Source organism: Salmo trutta, chromosome 16, assembly GCF_901001165.1.
Source record: "Salmo trutta chromosome 16, fSalTru1.1, whole genome shotgun sequence".
NCBI lineage: Eukaryota > Metazoa > Chordata > Actinopteri > Salmoniformes > Salmonidae > Salmo > Salmo trutta.
In genome coordinates, this window is record NC_042972.1 from 17,078,984 (window position 1) to 17,101,019 (window position 22,036).

Here is a 22,036-nt window from a genome sequence, read left to right on the forward strand (position 1 = left end):
GGCGGGAACTGGAGAACTCTGTCGTACTCGTCGATCCAGAGCATCCCAAACATGCTCAATGGGTGACATGTCTGGTGAGTATGCAGGCTATGGAAAAACTGGAACATTTTCTGCTTCCAGAAATTATGTACAGATCCTTGCGACATGGGGCCGTGCAATAACATGCTGAAACATGAGGTGATGAATGGCACGACAATGTGCCTCAGGATCTCATCACAGTATCTCTGTGCATTCAAATTGCCATCAATAAAATGGACTTGTCCGTAGTTTATGCATGCCCATACCATAACCCTACCGCCATCATGGGCCACTCTGTTCACAATGTTGACATCAGCAAACAGCTCGCTCACACGACACCATACACGCTATCTGCCATCTGCTTGGTACAGTTGAAACCAGGATTCTTCCTTGAAGTGCACAATTCTCCAGCATGCCATTGGTCATTGAAAGGGAGCATTTGCCCACTGAAGTCGGTTACGATGCCGAACTGCAGTCAGGTCAAGACCCTGGTGATGATGACGAGCACGGAGATGAGCTTCCCTGAGATGGTTTCTGACAGTTTGTGCAAACCCAGTCCGGGTGGCTGGTCTCAGATTGATCCCACAGGTGAAGAAGCCGGATGTGGAGGTCCTGGGCTGGTGTGGTTATATGTGGACATACTGCCAAATTCTCTAAAACGAAGTTGGAGGTGGCTTATGGTAGAGAAATTAACATTCAATTCTCTGGCAACAGCTCTGGTGGACATTTCTGCAGTCAGCCTGGCAGTTGCAAGCTCCCTCAAAACTTTTGTGGCATTGTGTTGTGTGACAAAACTGCACCATTTAGAGTGGCCTTTTATTGTCCCCAGCACAAGGTGCACCTGTGTAATGATCATGCTGTTTAATCAGCTTATTGATATGCCACACCTGTCAGATGGATGGATTATCTTTGCAAAGGAAAAATGCTCACTAACGAGTGTAAATACATTTGTGCACACATTTGAGAGAAATAAGCTTTTTGTGCATATGAAATATTTCTGGGATCTTTTATTTCAGCTCATGAAACACAGGACCAACACTTTACATTTATATTTGTGTTCAGTGTATATGCAGTGATACAGATCAAGTAATATACAGTTATTTTTTTCTGTTTTATTTACATGCACCAGAAAATGGCAGCATTACATTTGGGATGATAAAAAAAAAAGATTTTACATAAAGAGCTTTAAAAAGGGTTATATTACCCGTGAAAACAGCGAAAATGCCCAGTACACCCCCCCCCCCCCCCCCTCCATCACAGAGCTACACTTTCAGGTATTAATTAAACATTGTTGTGTTCCAATTGTCTAGTGTTGGATTGGTGAGCAGAGTTTCACGCTCCCGCCACTTCCAGAATGTTGGATTCAATGTCGGACTCTCCTCCTCTGTAAAAATGTGACATTGATAATGCAATTAGTACTCACAAACAGTATCATAAAATAAAGAAGAAAACTGTGTGGTAGCTTCTACTTTTATAGTGCAGTGTAGTGTAGTATAGCATGCTGTAAGTCCTTGCCTATGATGTCATCTTCAGTATCAAGCTCTTTGCAGGATAGTGGGATCCGGGCTAAGGCAGACAGTTTAGCTATGAAGGCCTCTTCTGCCTCCTGATGGAGCAAACACAAAAATGCATTATGCAACTGTTGGTAAGGCTGCTAATTTACTGTTTTTTCATAAATAGTTTGTTAACCATTAGTAAACTATATATCATTCTTCAAATAAAATGTTTGCCAACTCTTACGAACATTCTCTGCTTTCACATCTAAATGATCATAATCAAGAACCACAATGTCATTCAGGTTGTATAGAGTGGTTCTTACCTGTAACTGTCCTTTGAATTTCTCCATGTTTTTTTGCTGGGATAACTTCCTGCTCTCAAAGTTTCACACGCAACTTCCAGCTCCAAGTCATACTGTTCCAACATCCTCTTCTTCTGCAGTTCAACTCTATATAAGTATTGTTTGTAGCGTACAATGAAAAAGAGTGAGCCTTTCTCTGTATAATATATTCACAGTATCAGACCTGGATTCAAGTAATATTTGTTTTATTTAGCTTTTTTATGTGAACTTTAGCTGCACTTGATTGAGGTTGCCTGGCTGCAATGGAACCAATGGGAATACTCCGAAAAGTGCAAACCCTGCCCACCCCAGGCAGGCTCAATCAAACAAACACTCAGAGTATTTTACAAATACTATTTGAATCCAGGTCTGTACATACAGTATTTAATCAGCACATGCTTAAAATGTAGCCAGCTCATGTTTGTTTGTTGGCATGCCAAGACATAAGAGAGAATACAAAGGAATAAAATATGTTAACAACAATTGATTAGTAGAGAAACAGTACCTCTGGTGAAACTCAGTGGACATGGGCTTTCTCCCCCAGTTGACCAGCTCCTTCAGCAGGGCCTTGTTAATCTGAGGGCTGCTCTCTCGTCGTTTCCACCCCTTTGTGACAGTGACAGCCGTATTAATTTAGGCCCAAATTCAATCAATTGAAGACGCGTGAGTTACATTACATTTTGAGTTATGCATACAGTGGCCTTTTCTCAATTGCATACTCCTTGCTTCCTCGCTCCTCGTCTCCTTCTCAAAACCAATTGTAAAAGACGGTCAGAGGGGAGGGACCTCTGTTTTTTTCATCCATTGAGTTTTGAGAAGGCAACAAGGAGAAAGGATGCGAGGATTATGCAATTGAGAAAAGGCCATAGTATCTCCATTTAGGATTTAGCCCTTACAGACAGTGCGCTTACTCTGTCTGCATGAAACGCCCCCATTCAACTCAAATAGAGTAGAGTAGAATTAAGCAATAAGATCCGACGGGGTGTGGTATACAGTACATTCGGAAAGTATTCAGACACCTTGACTTTTTCCACATTTTGTTACATTACAGCCTTAGTCTAAAATGGATTAAATAAAAAAAATCCTCAGCAATCTACACATAATACCCCATAATGACAAAGCGAAAACAGGTTTTTAGAAATGTTTGAAAATGTATAAAAAAACTGTAAAACAGAAATACCTTATTTACATAAGTATTCAGACCCTTTGCTATGAGACTTTGAAATTGAGCTCAGGAACATCCTGTTTCCATTGATCATCCTTGAGATGTTTCAACAACTTGATTGGAGTCCACCTGTGGTAAAATCAACTGATTGGACATGATTTGGAAAGACACACACGTGTCTATATAAGGTCCCACAGTTGACAGTGCACATCAGAGCAAAAACCAAGCCATGAGGTCGAAGGAATTGTCCGTAGAGCTCTGAGACAGGTTTGTGTCAAGGCACACATCTGGGGAAGGGTACCAAAAAATGCCTGCATCATTGAAGGTCCCCAAGAACACATTGGCCTCCATCATTCTTAAATGGAAGAAGTTTGTAAACACCAAGACTCTTCCTAGAGCTGGCAGCCTCGGCCAAACTGAGCGGTTGGGGGAGAAGGGGGTTTGTCAGGGAGGTGACCAAGAACCCGATGGTCACTCTGACAGAGCTCCAGAGTTCATCTGTGGAGATGGGAGAATCTTCCAGAAGGACAACCATCTCTGCAGCACTCCATCAAACAGGCCTTTATGGTAGAGTGGCCAGACAGGAGACACTCCTCAGTAAAAGGCACATGACAGCCTGCTTGGATTTTGCCAAAAGGCACCTAAAGTCACTCAGACCTTGAGAAACATTTACATTTTTACATTTACATCATTTAGCAGACACTCTTATCCAGAGCAACTTACAGTAGTGAATGCATACATTTCATACAATTTCATACATTTTGTATTTTTTTTCTGTGTTGGCCCCCCATGGGAATCAAACCCACAACCCTGGTGTTGCAAACACCATGCTCTACCAACTGAGCTACAGGGAAGATTCTCTGGTCTGATGAAACCAAGATTGACCTCTTTGGCCTGAATGCCAAGTGTCACGTCTAGAGGAAATCTAGCACAATTCCTACGGTGAAGTATGGTGGTGGCAGCATCATGCTGTGGGGATGTTTTTCAGTGGCAGAGACAGGGAGACTAGTTAGGATCGAGGCAAAGATGAATGGAGCAAAGTACAGAGAGATCGTTGATGAAAATCTGCTCCAGAGCGACCTCAGACTGGGGCGAAAGTTCACCTTTCAACCGGACAACGACTCCAAGTACACAGCCAAGACAACGCAGGAGTGGCTTCGGGACAAGTTTTTGAATGTCCTTGAGTGGCCCAGCCAGAGCCTGGACTTGAACCCAATCAAACATCTCTGGAGAGACTTGAAAATAGCTGTGCAGGGATGCTCCCCATCCAACCTGACAGAGCTTGAGAGGATCTGCAGAGAAGATTGGGAGAAACTCCCCAAATATAGCCATCATACCCAAGAAGACTCGAGGCTGTAATCACTGCCAAATGTGCTTCAACAAAGTACTGGGTAAAGGGTCAGAATACTTATGTAACTGTAATATTATTTTTTATTTATTTATAAATTTGCAAATAATTCCAAAAAACTGTTTTTGCTTTGTCATTATGGAGTATTGTGTGTAGCCCTTAGCCGTGGTATATTTGCCATAAACCACAAACCCCCAAAGTGAATTATTGCTATTATAAACTGGTTACCAACGTAATTAGAGCAGTAAAAATACATGTTTTGTCATACCTGTGGTATACGGTCTGACATACCATGGCTGTCAGCAAATCAGCATTCAGGGCTCGAACCACCCAGTTTATAATATAATCTAGATCTCATCTCTGGCCCTGTTAGAGTGCTGCTGCTGAAGGCCCTTGGTGATGCCTTGGATCTGAGAGTAGTAACTGGTGACCAGAGCACTAAGCGTATCCCTGGTCACATATACACGCTGAGGCCACCACCGTCAGCTGGCTCTACACATACACAAAGCATAAACAATGAGAATAGATCACATATCCCATCTATGGCAAAATGGGTGGTTATTAAAACACATATAGGCCTAGGTCACTTCTCATTTCTAGCTGGTTTTATTCATTCAACTTTAATCCAAAATAATCACATGGGCCGTAGTTTTCCCATGTCTGGCCTAGGGGGTAGGGACTAGGGCAGCATTTCCCAAACTCAGCCCTGGGGACCCTAAGGGGTGTGCATTTTGTTTTTTGCCCTAATACTACACAGCTGATTCAAATAATTAACTAAATGAATCAATCAAATGTTTTTTATAAAGCCATTTTTACATCAGCAGATGTCACAAAGTGATTCTACAAAAACCCAGCGAGATATAGACGCACATCATCATCTCATCATCAAACTTTGATTATTTGAATCGGTTGTGTAGTGCTAGGGCAAAAACCAAAACGTGCACACCTTGGGGTCCCCAGGACCGAGTTTAGGAAACAGTGGCCGAGGGGTTGTTTCTGGATGAGGTCAGAGGATCTGGTACATTCCTGCTGTGGTCAGGTTGGGGCGGGGAACTGGGAGGGTCCTGATCCATCTGCTGCCAGAGGCTCTGGCTGAGGGCGTGTCCCACCAGCAGCTGGATGTTGGCCTGCAGGAACTCCGCCTCCGTCTCCAGTTTCCTGCTGAAAACGATGGCCAATCAGCTGTGTCTCCAGTCCCAGGTGCGTCTTGGCGATTCTGGCACTGAGATCCTGTTGGAAGGAGAGATGGAGACATAGGGAGGTGAGTGACAGAGCACAGTGACAAGGTGACAGGGACAACTTGACAGTCTCAAACAGAGCCATAGTTGGACGGAGTATAGCGAACATTAGGAACATCTTCCTAATATTGAGTTGCACCCCCGCTTTTGCCCTGAAAAGAGACTCAGTTAGTCGGGGCATGGTGTCTACAAGGTGTTGAAAGCATTCCAGTAGGATGCTGGTCCATGGTAACGCCAATGCTTCCCACAGTTGTGTCTAGTTGGCTGGATGTCCTTTGGGTGTTGGACCATTCTTGATACACACGGGAAACTGTTGAGCGTGAAAAACCCAGCAGCGTTGCAGTTCTTGACACAAATTGTTGCGCCTGGCACCTACTACCATACCCTGTTCAAAAGCACTTAAATATTTTGTCTTGCCCATTCACCCTCTGAGCGGCACACATACACAATCCATGTTTCAATTGTCTCAAGACTTAAAAACCCTTATTTAACCTGTCTCCTTCCCTTCATTTACACTGATTGAAGTGGATTTAACAAGTGATATCAATATAGAGTCATAGCTTACACCTGGATTCACCTGGTCAATCTATGTCATGGAAATAGCAGGTGTTCTTAATGTTTTGTATACTCAGTGAATGCCTCTAAAGCAGTTTGTCAATTAGTTCCTAGGGGGATCTTAGAGTGTCCACTAACACACCTGATTCAACTAATCAAGGGCTAGGCAATTAGACATGTTTGCGCTGGAACAGAAATGTGCACCGCCTGGGAATGGCTTGAGAAACTCTGGACAAAACTAACGTCTTCATCTCCTTATGCTTTTGAAGGTTGTATTGTTGTAAGAAATAAACGGAACAAAAATGTAAACGCAAGATGGAACAATTTCAATGATTTTACTAAGTTACAGTTCATATAAGGAAATCAGTCAATTGAAATAAATGTATTAGGCCCTAATCTATGGATATCACATGACTAGGCAGGGGCGCAGCCATGGGTGGGCCTGTGGAGCCAACTCACTGGGGAGCCAGGCCCAGCCAATCAGTACATTTTTAATACAGACAGAAATACTCCTCAGTTTCATCAGCTGGCGGGGTGGCTTGTCTCAGACGATCCCGCAGGTGAAGAAGCCAGATGTGGAAGTCCTGGGATGGTGTGGTTACAAGTGGTCTGTGGATGTGAGGATGGTTGGACAACCTGCCAAATTCTCTAAAACAACGTTGGAGGTGGTTTATGGTAGGGAAATTAACATTCAACTCTCTGGCAACAGCTCAGGTGGACATTCTTATAGTCAGCATGCCAATTGCACATTCCCTCAAAACTTGAGACATCTGTGGCATTGTGTTGTGTAACAAAACTGCACATTTTACAGTGGCCATTTTATTGTCTCTAGCACCTGTGTAATGATCATGCTGTTTAATAATCAGCTTCTTCATATGCCACACCTGTCAGGTGGATGGATTATCTTGGCAAAGGAGAAATACTCACTAAAAGGGATGTAGACAAATTTGTGCAGAAAATTTGCGAGAAATACGCGTATGGAAAACGGGACAAACAATTTATATTTTTGTTCAGTATAGTTTATTATTGTTGTAAGTGGAAGTGTTACTGGACCTGATGCTAAGCTTTGGATTTTGTTGGGCTGACTGTTGCCTGGGTCTGGTTCACTAGAGCCAGTAGGGACCTGAAGTCACTCTGAGACAGCACCTTGAGCTTGGACAGCCTCATCTCCTTCAGGACCCTTAGGCAGAAGTGTCTGGCCAAAAAGTGCCTCTGCACCGCAGCCAGCAGTAGTTACTGTTTATTCTCGATCAACATCCCCTCGTGGCTGGGTTAGAATAGAACAGATCAAAATAGAACAGAATAGTGATAGGTCAATATGTCCACATGCATATCTTGTCATTGATTTCAAAGACACTGAATCATATAATGTACATTAAACACACTTAAACATATTGTATTAAATCTATTAAGTTGTCAATTATGAATATTCTATTATATACTTTGGCACACCTGCCAGGCAAAAGCATGGATTGATGTGGCTCCCTGGTTCACCTGTGGCCTCCTGAGTGGTGCAGTGGTCTAAGGCACTGCATCTCAGTTTCAAACTACAGTCCCTGGTTCGAATCCAGGCTGTATCACATCTAGCTGTGATTGGACGGTGCAAGGTTGGCCCAGCGTCACCAGGGTAGGCTGTCATTGTAAATAAGAATTTGTTCTTAACTGACTTGTCTAGTTAAATTTAAAAAATAATAATAAATTCAGCACGTACCTCTGTCTGACCACCATGCCTCTGAGGATCTTCAACTGCTGTTCATCTAGGTGTCTGAGGAAGGCCAGGGCCACCTCCTCACACCATACCAACAGCGGGTCAAACAGAAATATAGTATTAAAACCAGGGGTGTATTCATTAAGGCAGAAAGTAGCAAGACTTTTTATAATGGAAAGCAAAAACGTGGTTCTTATTGGTCCAGGTATTCTCTCCCTGTTTCACTCCGTTTTCTTCAGTTTGGTACCTAATGAATACGACCCATGATGAGATAAACCTGGGGCTTGTTCAGTAGACTGTAACATTACAGAACGTCCAGATAGAAATGTATTGAGCAGAAAGGATGTCTGTCAGGTAAAATAAGAAATTGAGTCAGCTCTATTCATTACATTTCTAGGTCTGGAAGAATTCCTACCTGTCCATCTTGTTCCAGCTGAGCCCGTAGGCCCTCCAGTTGCCGTTTGGCATTGGCCTCTGCCTGCTGCAGCAGTGCAGCCAGGTCACCATCTTGATCCAACCATAGCCTCTGATCCTGGTCTGGCATGATGCCTCTGGAGATACTAAAGCATGTGTGATATACCATGAGAAATAAGAAAGACCAGTGCTACAAGGCGAATGCTGACTGCTTGGGGGTATTGGCTAGGGTATATCAATAGACAAAAACGAGGGGACTCCTCAACCTCTTTGACCAGGTCGAATGAAGTAAACAGTACAAAACGCATACAAAACGCATACAATAGGTTAAAAAGTTGGGTGGTGTCATGTAAAAATCTTCCCAGCGCGAAATAGTTCCCAATCGTTCTGATTGTGTTGCGACTATGACGTCATGTTGTCATATTGTGACGTTAGGTGGGTTCTACATGAAATATACTATATATACAAAAGTATGTGGACATCCCTTCAAATTAGTGGATTTGGCTATTTCAGCCATACCCGTTGCTGACAGTTGTATAAAATCGAACACACAGCCAGCCATGTGTCATGACTGTCCTGTAAGGATCCAAATGGGTCAGATCAGCTTGGCAACAAATTACTTCCAGCAGACCCTCTCTCACCCACAGATGGGGGAGAAGGGAACTGGTGGGAGTTGACAGCTCACACCCTGTTGTAAATCAAGGACAGAACATTCACCTATCTCCCTCTCCAATGATCAACACAGGAATGTGCCTTTGTTTCAGACACTTTTCCCGCCAAAACTCTAACACGTTCTAAAACAAATACTGGAAAAATATTTCTAACATAGAATGTGGGGAATGGTCAGAGGCGATCTAAAGAATAATAATAATGTCATTTCGGTTGTTATTTTGTGATGTCATTAAAAATGTTATAAAGGATATACTGTAACTTGAAAAGTATACACACTATAAGTGTGAAGTGTCCTTCCGATGCGTTGTGCATGAAATATGAAAAATGATGAGTGTTTTTGTTAAGAGAGGGATGTGATTTTAGAAACTATAAGAGGAAATTGTTTCTATAACTTTGTTCAAGTAAGTATTCACCGCCCCCTTGAGTGAGGTCAGAGAGTGTGTCAGCCTGACGGAACCGCCCTTTTGAATGAACTGTATAAAAAAATGGGTTAAGAATGAACATATCAGACTAGAAAGACGTGGAGCTGCAGCTCACATCCAAAGTGGTTCGAACTCAATCTCAACGCGAGGTAGAGACGATAAAGTCACCTCCCGGACAATCACTGGTACTGCTGATTAGCTGTCCTAAGTAAAGTATCTAGAGAAGCAAATTTAAGTGGGACCATTCTACTACTCTTCTCAAATCACCTTAGTATGTTATTCTCATCACCCTGAGAACCATCGACACGGCTGGCTAGCCTATCTTCAAATAAGCATCTTCCAGAGCGAATGGAAGCAGAATAAACTCTGTCACCGGATACCGGACGACAGCAGAGGCTGAAATCCATTTCCAAGGCGGCCTGGTTCCGACAGAAATACACGAAGAACCAAGGCATTTACATGTAAATACATTCATGATTTCTTACTCCAAACGGGCGGTGGTTCGTGTGCAAAGTATATGATTACTGTGAGAGTAGTTTCTAAACGTACTATGTCTCTGTCCCTCTCTGCCCCCCTCTTTTGTAACAAGCTGCCATATTGTGTCAGTCCACTAGTGACCTGTTTCTAATGTATTAAGTGTGTATGTTTATCCTGTGTTACCATTTAGTTAGCTAGTAAATAAATAATTAAACCAATTTGTGTAGTACTGAATCATAAGTAAGGCTCAGGTTTTTGCAGATACAGGTTTTTGCAGATACTGTTCAGAATGATGATATGATACGAGGTTATGATTAATAAGTTGACTGTTTATGGATGTGATAAGACCTTTAGAGTTTAATTCGGTAGATTGTAACTCTTTAAAGAACTGCTCTCGTGGTGCCCCAAATTCGAATGAGTTAATTGTTACATGATTAATTTAATCGGGTAACAATTAAAAAGTTAGTTGATTAGATAACTAACAGATTAATGAAAGTAAAGTCACAACACATGCAATCTCCCTAGACAAACATTGTCAGTAGAATGGCCTTCCTGAAGAGCTCAGTGACTTTCAACGTGGCACCGTCATAGGATGCTACCTTTCCAACAAGTCAGTTCAACAAATTTCTGCTGTGCTAGAGCTGTAAGTGCTAGAGCTCTAAGTGCTGTTACTGTGAAGTGGAAATGTCTAAGCGCAACAATGCTCAGCCACAATGTGGTAGGCCACACAAGCTCACAGAACAGGACCGCCGAGTGCTGAAGTGCGTAAAAACCATCTGTCCTCGGTTGCAACACTCACTACCGAGTTCCAAACTGTCTCTGGAAGAAACAACAGCACAAGAACTATTAGTCGGGAGCATCATGAAATGGGTTTCCATGGCCGAGCAGCTGCAAACAAGCCTAAGATCACAATGCGCAATGCTAAGCATCGGCTGGAGTGGTGTAAAGCTCACCGCCATTGGACTGGAGTGATGAATCAAGCTTCACGATCTGGCAGTCCGAAGGACAAATCTGGGTCTGCCGGATGCCATTAGAACACTACCTGCCCCAATCCATAGTGCCAACTATAAAGTTTGGTTGAGGAATAATGGTCTGGGGCTGTTTTACATGGTTTGAGCTAGGCCCCTTAGTTCCAGTGAAGGGAAATCTTAATGCTACAGCATCTAAACAATTCTGTGCTACTAACTTTGTGGAAGGTCCTTTCCTGTTTCAGCATGACAATGCCCTGTGCACAAAGCAAGGTCCATACAGAAATGGTTTGTCAAGATCGGTGTGGAAGAACTTCACTGGCCTGCACAGAGCTATGGCCTCAACCCCATCAAATAGGTTTGTGATGAATTGGAACACCGACTGCAAGCCAGGCCTAATCGCCAACATCAGTGCCCAACCTCACTAATGCGCTTGTGGCTGAATGGAAGTAAGTCCCCACAGCGATGTTCCTACATCTAGTGGAAAGCCTTCCCATAAGAGTGGAGGCTGTTATAGCAGCAAAGGGGGGATTAACTCCATATTAATGCCCATGATATTGGAAGGAGATGTTCAACTGAGCAGATGTCCCCATACTTTTGATCATGTAGTGTACCATTAATGACAACCTACCCTCCAAAGACCCCAGACTGCCTCTGCCACTCTACCATCCTGCTGCAGCTCCAAGTCACTGCTCTGCTGTTTCAGAATATTTTTTTATTTAACTAGGCAAGTCAGTTAAGAACAAATTCTTATTTACAATGACAGCCTAGGAACAGTGGGTTAACTGCCTTTTTCAGGGGCAGAACAACAGATTTTTACCTTGTCTGCTCAGGGATTCAATCTAGCAACCTTTACAGTTACTGGCCCAACACTCTAACCACTGGCTACCTGCTCTTGATACAACTGGAGAGGAAAATGTAACTGTTAAACCTGGAGCATGCAGCTATCAGGAGCAATTAACAATGTAATGTAATGAGACTGGATAACTGTTATAGACTTACACAGAGGTGGCCCTCATCCAAAGTAGCCTTTATAGTGAAGTGATTGAATAGATCAACGTGAACAGTAGTTTACTACTACTATTGTTGTGGCGCTGGCCACATGACGGAACGAATGAGCCTACTAAAAGAGAGATATTGACCTTCACAAATTCCTGTGGGTCACTGTGAGTCTGTGCAGAATCCAAGACACGGCTTCTCTCCTTCGCTTGACTCCTCAAGAGCTTCTTCTTCTTGGAGTCGATCTTCTTGCACTTTTCATACTCAAGCTCCTTGGTCTTTACCCCTGCATTCTGTATCAAAAATGAAGTTACATGTAGTTTTGATCACAATGCTACTACACTAAGTTGCTGATTCGGCACAGAATATGACCAGTTTAACACAATTCACTTAATTCTTCTGTGTATCATTATGCACTTACCATTTATAGTCGAGTAGTACATTTCATTACTACAAATGTACTTATGATGGGGCGGCAGGTAGCCTAGTGGTTAGAAGAGCATTGGGCTAGTAACCGGAAGGTTGCTGGATTGAATCCCAGAGCTGACAAGGTAAAAATATTTTCTTCTACCCCTGAGCAAAGCACTGTTTCCTAGGTGCCATGGATGTCGATTAAGGCAGCCCCCGCACCTCTCTGATTCAGAGGGGTTGGGTTAAATGTGGGAGATGCATTCAGTTGAACAACTGACTAGGTATCCCCCTTTCCCTATGTCAAAACTGTATTACTATACAATGATATTTTATTTTGGTTTGCATTGGTGACTAATCACTTGAGACTTCCATACATTTATTTGATTCAATCTTGTTAGCAATGGAGAAGAGGCTGTAAAATAGGCTATTTTAAGACCAGTTCATTTAAGATGAGGAACTAGGCCACATAATACTGAAAGATTGCCACCATATTCCTCAGGAGGGACGTCCAGCAGGGTATTACAGAATTACACAACTTCCCAGTGGGCATAACTGGTTGCAAAGACGTCATTATGACACTATGTTCCAAATTCTACCCTCTGGGTACTGATTTCACATGAACTAGAATGCTAATCTACTACACAATATTTGACCTGATATTGAATTCAAGGAGGTCACTCTTTTGTTAAAAACACACACCAGTTTCTTTGCTTCACCGGTTGGCTATTTGGAGTTGATGGCCAATAACAATAATGTGTCAGGAATCCCACGGTTAGCAGTGCACTTACAGATTAACGAAAAACTAGTATGCATCTGTGTCTGCGTCATGAGTCACCTTCACTGCAGTGCTGGAGCCCATCGGTCAGGGCAGCTTGCAGCTCGGCCAGGGTCTTCTCCATGGTGGCGAAGGTCAGGTGTCCGTCACTGTTCAGCTGCTCTAGGCCTCGGGCCACTAGGCCCTGTCTGAGGGATGCCTCCTGCCAGAGCAGGGCCTGCTAGGCCCGCAGCACACCCTTCAGCTCCTCCCACCACAGCAGCTTCTCCTGTGTCCTCTGGGAGAGCCGGTGGGAAGAGAGATATGGATCTAGAAACAAGCCTTACCGCCTTGGCATTGCTTTTGTTTTTGCAATGTCTTTGGGGTCTAGTTCGGGTTACAGTATAAGCACTTTGTGACAACTGCTGATGTAAAAAAGACTTTATGAATAAATTTGATCAAATTTAAATTGACTTGTGTAGCTAGATCTGAGAAGCCTATAATACTGGATACGTGCATGCCATACCTAGAGCGGGTCAAACAAACAGTATTAAAAATGGGGATGTATTCATTAAGGCACACTGTAGCAAAATGTTTTATAATGGAAAGCAAAAACAAGTGGTTCTTATTGATCAAGTCCAGGTTATCCCTCCTTGTTTCAGTCCATTTTCTTCAGTTTGGTACCTAATGAATACGACCCATGATGAGTGAAACCTGGGGCCTATACAGAAGACTGCAACGTTACAGAACGTCCAGATAGAAATGTATTGAGTAGAGATGATGTCTCTCCCTTATTTTGACTCATTCTTACAGTATCTCACCTTCATGTCTGCGGCCTGAGTCTCAGTCAACTGGTTTTCCACCAATAGGAGACAGTGGATGAGGGTGTGGATAACATCCTGGGTCTCATTTCTAGGGAGAATACTGGACCTGCCCAGCAGTCTCTGGCCACCTGCCACCTGTTTGCTAAAGCCCTTTGTCTGTGGAGCGACACATACAGTACTTACAGGTTCCCACCAAACTTTAAGATCTTTTTCTGAAAAAAATTCCCACAAACTTCAAGATGTATTTTTAAAAGTTTCCCCATAAACTTAATTCCCCCCATTTTAAATCACGTCTTACTTGCCTGAGCAAATAATATGGTTCAGATTTGGTGTTTCAATTTGTATAATGTGAATTACATACTATGCGTGTTGAAAGGTTTGATTGTGCTAGTCTACTTGGGTACCATTTGAAGGCCGGGCTCCAATAGGTCTTTCTGGGTTCTTTTGGGTCTCCTCCAGACTACAAGTGTCTGAACTTAGATCTTTGTTTCTCTAGAAGGCAAATAGCCTGGTTGACAGTTCTTTCTTCAATGCATCCAGTTCCTACAATGACAAGAGAGAGAAATATCACTAAAGAGACAATCCTTATTTCAGAATGTAAACATACAGTGGCAAGAAAAAGTATGTGAACCCTTTGGAAATACCTGGATTTCTACATAAATTGGTCATAAAACTTGATCTGATCTTCATCTAGGTCACAACAATAGACAAACACAGTCTGCTTAAACTAATAACACACAAACAACGTTTTATATGTTTTCATGTCTTCATTTAACACACCGTGTAAACATTCACAGTGCAGGCTGGGAAAAGTATGTGAACCCTTGGATTTATGTGAACCCTCCTTTGGCAGCAATAACCTCAACCAAACGTTTTCTGTAGTTGCAGATTAGACCTGCACAACGACCAGGAGGAATTTTGGACCATTCCACTTTACAAAACTGTTTCAGTTCAGCAATATTCTTGGGATGTCTGGTGTGAACTGCTCTCTTGAGGTCATGCCACAGCATCTCAATCAGGTTGAGGTCAGGACTCTGACTGGGCCACTACAGAAGGTGTATTTTCTACTGTTGAAGCTATTCTGTTGCTTCACTCAACTTCTGTTGAGCTTAAATTGGCAGATAGCCTAACATTCTCCTGCAAAATATCTTGATGAACTTGAGAATTCATGTTTCTGTCAAGGATAGCAAGCTGTCCAGGCCCTGAGGCAGTAAAGCAGCCCCAAACCATGATGCTCCCTCCACCATACTTTACAGTTGGGATGAGGTTTTGATGTTGGTGTGCTGTGCATTTGTTTCTCCACACAAGGTGTTGGGTGTTCCTTCAAAACAACTCAACTGCAGTTTCATCTGTCCACAGAATATTGAGCCAGTAGCGCTGTGGAACATCCAGGTGCACATCAGACGTGCAGAAAGGTTTTTCTTGGACAGCAGTGGCTTCTTCCGTGGTGTCCTCCTATGAACACCATTCTTGTTTAGTATTTTACGTATCGTAGACTCGTCAACAGAGATGTTAGCACATTCCTGAGATTTCTGTAAGTCTTTAGCTGACACTCTAGGATTCTTCTTAACCTCAATGAGCATTCTGCGCTGTTCTCTTGCAGTCATCTTTGCAGGAGGGCCACTCCTAGGGAGAGTAGCAACAGTGCTGAACTTTCTCAATTTATAGACAATTTGTCTTACCGTGGACTGATGAACATCAAGGCTTTGAGAGATACTTTTGTAACAATTTCCAGCTTTATGCAAGTAAACAAGTCTTAATCTTAGGTCTTCTGAGATCTCTTTTGTTCGAGGCATGGTTCACATCAGGCAATGTTTCTTGGGAATAGCAAACTCAAATTTTGTGAATGTGTTTTATAGGGCAAGGCAGCTCTAACCAACATCTCCAATCTCGTCTCATTTGATTTGACTCCAGGTTAGCTGACTCCTGACTCCAATTAGCTTTTGGAGAAGTCATTAGCCTAGGGGTTCATATACTTTTCCCAACCTACACTGTGAATGTTTAAATTATGTATTCAATATAGACAAGAAAAATACAATAATTTGTGTTATTAGTTTAAGCACACTATATTTGTCTATTGTTGTGACTTAGATGAAGATCAGATCAAATTTGATGACCAATTTAGCGCAAAAAATCCAGCCAATTCCAAAGGGTTCACATATTTTTTCGTGCCACAGTATATCAGTATATCCTGCAGGAGAAGACATTGATGTAAAAATCTGAATCCTTTTTATCTTGGAAACCGACCGCTGAGTATAATTCTGAGAATTTGGAGAAAGAGCTACCACAAGGAAACAGGAGAAGTAAGGGAGATATCGTCTTGAGATTTTGACCCACCAACATTTGATACATGCTCAGTGACCCGAGCCTACCAGATGAGCTAAATAACTTCTATGCTCGCTTCAAGGCAAATAACACTGAAACATGCATGAGAGCATCAGCTGTTCCAGACGACTGTGTGATCATATTCTCCGCAGCTGATGTGAGCAAGACCTTTAAACAGGTCAACATTCACAAGGCCGTAGGGCCAGGCGGATTACCAGGGCGTGTAATCTGGGCATGTGCTGACCAACTGGCAAGTGTCTTCACTGACATTTTCAACCTCTCTCTGTCTGAGTCTGTAATACCAACATGTCTGAAGCAGACCACCATAGTCCCTGTGCCCAAGAACACTAAGGTAACCTGCCTAAATGACTACAGACCCGTAGCGCTCACGTCTGTAGCCATGAAATGATTTGAAAGGATGGTCATGGCTCACATCAACATCATTATCCCAGAAACCCTAGACCCACTCCAATTTGCATACCGCCCCAACAGATCCACAGATGATGCAATCTCTATTGCACTCCACACTGCCCTTTCCCACCTGGACAAAAGGAACAACTGTGAGAATGCTATTCATTGACTACAGCTCAGCGTTCAACACCATAGTGCCCTCAAAGCTTGGCAGGGGCGGCAGGTAGCCTAGTGGTTAGAACATTGGGCCAATAACCGAAAGGTTGCTGGACCGAATGCCCAAGCTGAGAAGGTAAAAATCTGTCCTTCTGCCCCTGAACAAGGCAGTTAACCCACTGTTCCCTGGTAGGCCGTCATTGTAAATAAGAATTTGTTAACTGACTTGCCTAGTTAAGTTAAATAAAAACTAAGCTAAGGACCCTGGGATTAAACACCTCCCTCTGCAACTAGATCCTGGACTTCGAGCACCCCCCCCCCCATTCTCATCGACGGGGCTGTAGTGGTGCAGGTTGAAAGCTTCAAGTTCCTTGGCATTCCCATCACCAACAAACTGACATGGTCCAAGCACACCAAGACAGTCATGAAGAGGGCACGACAAAACCTATTCCCCCTCAGGAGACTGAAAAGATTTGGCATGGGTCCTCCTCAAAAGGTTTTACAGCTTCACCATCGAGAGCATCCTGACGGGTTGCATTACTGCCTGGAATGGCAACTGCTCGGCCTCCGACCGCAAGCCACTACAGAGGGTAATGCGTACGGCCCAGTACATCACTGGGGCCAAGCTTCCTGCCAACCAGGACCTCTATACCAGGCGGTGTCATGGGAAGGCCCTAAAAATTGTCAAAGACTCCAGCCACCCTAGTCAAAGACTGTTATCTCTGCTACCGCACGGCAAGCGGTACCGGAGCACCAAGTCTAGGTCTAAGAGGCTTCTAAACAGCTTCTACCCCCAAGCCATAAGACTCCTGAACATCTAATCAAATGGCTACGAAGACTATTTGCATTGCCCCCCCCCCCCCCCCTTCTACCCTGCTGCTACTCTCTGTTATTATCTATGCATAGTCACTTTAATAACTCTATCTACATTTACATATTACCTCAATTACCTCGACACCGGTGCCCCCGCACATTTACTCTGTACTAGTACCCCTTGTTTTTAGCCCCACTATTGTTATTTTACTGCTGCTCTTCAATTATTTGTTATTTTTATGTCTTACTTTTTTAGGTATTTTCTTAAAACTGCATTGTTGGTTAAGGGCTTGTAAGTAAGCATTTCCCTGTAAGATCTACCTGTTGTATTCGGCACAAGTGACAAATACATTTTTATTTGATTTGACATTGCATAGCAAGTATTATCGATAGAAATGCACAAAAAAAGCTTATATCATGTCCTATAATGCTATATGGGGATATAATAGGCATAAGTGCATTCATAACACATTATGAATATTTGGCTTAGTTTGGTAAAACAGTAGGATAAATACACATGTAGGTAGAGTCCATTCTTGCTTTTTTTCTCCTTTTCTTTTAAGAGCTTTGTCACAACAGACCAGTCAGTCAATGCATATTATGAACAGTTAGCATTATAAATTGTTTGCAAGTGTGTGATGAAAGAAAGAGGTCACCCAGCACACATTTCTCCTCCAGGACATGTGAACAGTGTTGCTGCACGTTCCTGCAGAGCCAGACAGTATAGGCAGATCCTGCACTTAAATCTACAATGATAACAGCTACACTAGAAACACAGCTTGTACTTACAGTAGAACGCATTAAAGGTACTCAGAAATATGACATCATCATACACAGCTAGAACTTTGATGATCCAGTCCAAGGGATAGTTTATCTACATTAAAGTGAGGATTGTCTATACACTCTTATACACCCCATGGGAAAAACCTTTGAGTAACCCTTTTGGGTTCCATGTAGAACCCTTTCAACAGAGGGATGTACATGGAACCCAAAAGGGTTCTCGCATGTGGATAGCCAAATAACCTTTTTGGATCCCTTTTTTCTAAGAGTGTAGACTGATTTCAAGGTAAGAAAACACACATCTTAATATGTAATTTCTCTGAATTATTCCTTTAACTGAATATCTATCTGTCCTGGTCATGGCTCAGTGACTCCGCTAGAGTCAGATGAGGACACTCCGTTGGGGAGGATGGGAAGCTTGGATTGCTCGTGCAGCGATGGGATGGAGGCTCCATCCGCTAAGGGCTGTCGTTGGGAATTGACATTAAAGGGACAGTTCGCATCAAAGTCAAAGTTTGCCAGATGTATTCAGTCCTATTTAATGTGGTCTTAAAATGAAAAGTTCAGCCATAGACTGCTTTCAAGGAAAGGGAAATAGAAATATTGAAATATGTATTTGTGCTGAACTATCCCTTGAACCCCATCCCATGCTCTTGGAATGAAGGCAAACTTACATTCCAATTAGGGTTACAATCTGGATAGATTTGGTTAGAACTTTTTATAGCTTCTGTGGTATGAAGTCTGTAATATAAACAGATATCCCAAGTGGCATAGTGGTCTAAGGCACTGCATCTCAGTGCTAGAGGCCTCACTACAGACCCTGGTTTGATCCCAAGCTGTATCACAACCAGCCGGGTTCAGGAGTCCCATAGGGCGGCGCACAATTGGCCCAGCGTTGTCCGGGTAGGCCGTCATTATAAAATAAGAATTTGTTCTTTACTGACTTGCCTAGTTAAATAAAGGATCTTACTCTGTATTTCTGGTTGATGGGGTACACCACCTTTGCCCGTGACGCAAAAGCAGCCACATCGCTGCTCATGGGTGGCTTCTTTTCCTGGTAAATTAATAAACACAGTGAATTGTTTTGGAAAGTCAATGAAAGCCAAATAAGCTTTTATTTACACATACTGTATGTTATGGTTTAGTTTTTTTAAACAACAAACACTTGTTCTCATTTGAAGCTGACGTTTATCTCAATCTCTTCTTGCTGACACAGTCACTTTGGTTGTTCTCCCTATCCCGGTCGTCTCCCTCAAACAGTCTTCTGGCATCATAGTCCTGGTGGAAAGGAAGACAGTTCAACTATCAGTGCATAGATTATATGAATATGGAAAGGGGATACCTAGTGTTAAAGTTGTGACAGTTCGTTTCTGGTAACAGAACAAAATAGTCAGCACATAGTAACTAATGATTTAGCTGTACTTTAATTAATGCAAACACGTGTATGGTAAATGTGTCGTTCGTATACGGTCTCTCTGTGACACCTCGCAGGGCAAACAGGAAAGAGAACGACTCCTCCTTTGTTCTCTCTTTTATTCTCTGACAGAATTAGTTCCTGCTCAATGCTGGCCTGTCAGAGCGAGGAGGAGCGTGGTTTAAACTTGCTCCTCCTATCGTCGGCGTGCAGGCTGGTCCCAGCCTCGTGACGCACTTCCTGTTGCCGGTTGTAGTTCTTGTCTTCAACATTTAATTTACCCGTATTTTATATACTTAATATTGTAGCATAGCTTCCCCGGTATATTATAAAGGTTATGCATACAAATAGCCAGTTCAACCCTAACACTAGTCAGTTGATCAACTGAAATGTGTCTTCGCATTAAACCCAACCCCTCTGAATCTGAGAGGTGCGGAGGGCTGCCTCAATCGACATCCACGTCTTCAGCGCCCAGAGAACAGTGGGTAGGTAGCATTTCGCTACACCCGCTATAACATCTGCTAAACATGCGTATGTGACCAATACAATTAGATTTTAAGTGCCTTGTTCAGGGGCAGAACGATAGATTTTTACCGAGGTGTATTCAAAAGGACTACTCCAGATTTTACGTTGTTAAACAGTTACAACGCATTGGTTGAAATAGTGCTAATATTACATTGATGTTTGCCAAATAGTGCGCTTATGACTGCACTGTTATTGAATATTGCTGTTAGTATTCTCAGTGCAGTATTTGGCCATTTCAACCAACGTGCTATGACACAAACTAATAATAATCACCTTTACAAACTTACTTGTCGAGTTAGAAGCATAGGCTTTAGGTAAAACACATACAGAAGGGCTGCTGCTATGATTCCAGAAAACCCCCGCATACATATCCTGTACATATGTGCAAATATTCGGCAAACTGAACCAAGACGTCATTGGAGCATTCAGTAATCATATCCTGGTCGTTCATTTTTGGGATAATTCCCTGGTGCAATGGAAGAAAATAGCCGAAAAACGCGCATTTCTCCAGAAAAAAAAAGATTTTAGGCTATGTCTGAAAGAATGAATCAGGACAACAACTCAAACTGATCATGGATAAACATCGCACAGCATTGCGCTACAGAAAACAACCCTAAAAGTTACTTCTAAAATATTTTTATGGTAGAGAAAGTAATAACTTGAGGTATGACACGGCAAATAACAAAACAACAATATACTAAGGCACCAAGGTTACAAAGTCACTTTTTTTTAGATTAACAGTCGGTGTTTCACAGATGGTGTTTTCAACCAATCATTGAACAGATTTGATGATACGCACGTTTAGGGGTGGAGCTTGTCATTTTCTTCATAGTTTTTGGGGAAGTCTTCAAGGAAGTTTGGATGACCAACTTCCATGACCAGTGTTTTTACAGTGTACAAACTTTAGCCTACTGTTTTTTGTCTATTTTCCTTTACACATTTTTTGATATATTATTACACAATGTTGTGTTATCAGAGAACAATTACAATGTTCACGTTGTATGTGCGACTTTCGTTCACAGTAGCAGGAGGATGCAAGATGTAACGGATTTCAGAAGTAGTGAAAGTTTTAGGGCACAAACGAATTCTTCAGGAACATTTCTTCGTGGAAGTCACTGTATTCTCTATTTTCCTCTGTTTTCAACTAGAATATAGGCATATATTTCGGATACAATGTCTACAACACCTCCCTTTTAATTTGTATGGGTTCTACAATGTAACTCATCATGAAACTCCATGCCATACCGCTATCCTGGGGGACAGCAACGATAAACATCCCGCGTTCTGTAGCTCCCTACTCTCATGGGGAACTTTACAGAACCCATTTGGAAGTGGTCGACAGAGTGAGTGCAATTCCTTTATTTCTGTGCCTGTCCTATTCCATGCTCAACGAAGGGTTTTACATCCGTCTGCCTGAGATGCAGTAGTTGACCGGTTTCTGTTTAGTTTTTAACTAAGTTCCCCCCTCATCAGCACACTCCCAGACCATTTCATCACGACCCTGCTGGAAAATCAGCAGAGCCGAGTTTGAAGAAGATGAATGGTTTGTTATTATCTACTCAGCCCAATTTTTATCAGGTACATTTTAATCCGGTATTATCCCTAGGGTAGCGATAAGGGCATAACATCCAAAGTGACACTCAGCTGTAAGTAGCCAATGATTAAGCTGTTACATGTGTTCAAACCCATTGAGTCATCAGATGTGTACAGTCACTGTACGCTACTATATGTTAACTAATGGTCCTTCACAGGACAACAAGGGCAATGTGGTCCCTTGGCTTTCTGTGCTGAAGAGGGTCCTC

At 42.6% G+C, this 22,036-nt stretch overlaps 1 pseudogene; it reads right to left on the reverse strand.

Annotated features, from left to right (window-relative positions):
- Positions 1–1,489: 1,489 nt before the first annotated feature.
- LOC115151176 (uncharacterized) lies at positions 1,490–20,685 on the reverse strand (annotated as a pseudogene).
- Between the last annotated feature and the right edge of the window lie 1,351 nt (positions 20,686–22,036).